Source organism: Peromyscus leucopus, chromosome 5 (assembly GCF_004664715.2).
Source record: "Peromyscus leucopus breed LL Stock chromosome 5, UCI_PerLeu_2.1, whole genome shotgun sequence".
Lineage (NCBI taxonomy): Eukaryota > Metazoa > Chordata > Mammalia > Rodentia > Cricetidae > Peromyscus > Peromyscus leucopus.
Window position 1 is genome coordinate 99,360,439 of NC_051067.1, and position 2,368 is coordinate 99,362,806.

General features: G+C 42.2%; 1 pseudogene; it reads left to right on the top strand.

Annotated features, from left to right (window-relative positions):
- The first annotated feature begins 1,344 nt into the window (after positions 1-1,344).
- LOC114706281 lies at positions 1,345-1,562 on the top strand (annotated as a pseudogene).
- The last annotated feature ends 806 nt before the right edge of the window (positions 1,563-2,368 follow it).

Sequence of the window (2,368 nt, forward strand, 5' to 3'; positions counted from 1 at the left end):
CGAAGGAAACAGACATTTCCATTCATCTATCTTTTGAGTTGATCTGGAGCAAGAAGGTATTTGAAAAATACTGGAACATTGAGGTAGAAATTGGAAGTCAAAGGCCCAGAAAACAAAAAACAAAACAAAACCAAAACAAAAAAAAAAAAAAGAAAGAAAAGAAAACAGATACAAAAAGAAGAGCAAACTTTACACATAACAGATATCATTTAAAGGAGATCTCAACAGCTCGTTAAATATGGTGGAACCCCAGGCTGAGGCCAGGTCTCTTGCTTGCTTGAGAGGTGCACTTTTTATTACAAAAGGACATGTGAGAATTAAGAATAAAACAGTGCAGGAAGAAATACCCTGCAGCTAATTAAGTGCTTCATACTCTTTAGGAGAAAAGTTGATGCACGTGTTCCTCAACCCGTATATTACACTTGGAATCTGTCACGGCAAGGGTGGGAAATCACATTTGGTGTTCTACTTTCCTCTAAGTAGCCCCGTGTTTTGTAGTTTCCATTATCTTGCCATCTTACTAATGAAGAATTATTATGGCAAAGAAATCTTCAGAGGCAGTTTAAACTGGCAAACAGCTTAAAGGGGAGGAAAGGATGCTTTCAATCTGCAATCAGGGACTCCTAAACGTTAGGACACACATCATCTTGGTCCCAATCTCCCACCAGAGCCACAATCATAATGCATTTCCTTGTGGTGTGTGTGTGTGTGTGTGTGTGTGTGTGTGTGTGTGCGCGCTCGCGCGCGCGCGCGCTCAAGTGTGTATAAACAAAACTCAGCAAAAGGAATCCTTTTGGATTTTCAGCAAAGCATGTATTTAAAGAGATGGAAATGAATCAAAAGTGCATCCCTAAAGACTGGCAGATGTTTGGGATTCAGAGGTAAGTTACAGAATATGGACTATATTTTGCAGGGGAAAAATGCCAAGCAATTAACAAAGGAAAAGATGTGAACACAGAATTTTCCTGTGATGAAACAGAAAAACAAGTTTACCTGTGTATTCCTACTACAGAGCAAGGAAGCATGTCTACTCAAAGAGGGAATCAGAAACATTGATGAATTGATGTTTCTTTCCCATCAAGATCAACACCCTTTCTATTGAATTGAGATCTTTGTGAGATTTAGGAAAACAAATGTGGCTTACTGAAGGGAAATGGTCCTTTGGTGTGTTCTAGGACAGTTAGTGAACCCTGAATGATGATTAGTCTAAAACCACAAATGAAAAAATCAAGTTCTGTTTAAGCACAAGTAACGTTAGTGTTAAAACACACAATGAGAAAATTTCATACACACATGAAATTTCACATTTGAAAATAGTCTAAGAAGTGCCGAGACCCCGCCGCGATGTTGGGCAGGTTTCTGGGCCCGTGCTACCGGGAATTGGCCAAGAGCTGGGTCCCCACAGCCAGCATGTGGGATGCTGGGTGCTGTGGGGCTCATGTGGGCCACAGACTGGTGGCTAAATCTGGATTGGGTGCCTTACATCAATGGCAAGTTAAAGAAGGATGATTAGGCAACCCCTCGCTACACACAGGATCTCCCTGGGGCCACATCCTGCTGCCCTCAGAAACAGCCCAGTGGAGGATGCTGACGAAGCCGGACATTGAGGAAGCCAGCATCATCCTGGGGGAGCTTCTGCTTTGATGGACACTTGGGCTGCCTTGATGGGTTTTAGCATTAAACCTTGTTCTTAACACCTCTGGAAAAAGAAAGAAAGAAAATAGTCTGAGAAATAAGTGATTTATACCAGTTACTTCTTCTGCGGACTATTAATTTTAAAACTATGATTGATAAGATAATTGTTCTATTATTTATCTATTGCTGTGGAAGAAATTACCCACAAACTTTGCAGCATTAAACACATACTTTTTTTCCCTGTTGTTGAATTCTTTTTTAAAAAATTTTTGTTTAAAAAAGTATTTTATTCATTTTATATACCAACCACAGATCCCCCTCTCATCCCTCCTCCTGCTTCCTCACCTTTCAGTCTGGCTCACTCCCATCCCCTCCTCCAAAAGAGTAAGTCCTCCCATGGGGGCAAAGCAAAGCCTGGTACATTCACTTGAGGTAGGACCAAGCCCCTTTCCCATGCACCAAGGGTGAGCAAGGCATCCCATCATAGGGAATGGGCTTCACAAAGCCAGCTCATGGACCAGGGATAGATCCTGATCCCACTGCAAGGGGCCCCTCAAACAGACTCAGCTACACAACTGTCTTCCATATGCCCAGGGTCTGGTCCAGTCCCATGCAGGTTCCACTTCTGTTGGTCTAAAGTTTATGAGTTCCTATGAGCTTGGTTCACTTGTCTCTGAAGATTTCCCCATCATGATCTTAGCTCCCCTTTCTCATATAGTCCCTCTTCCATCTC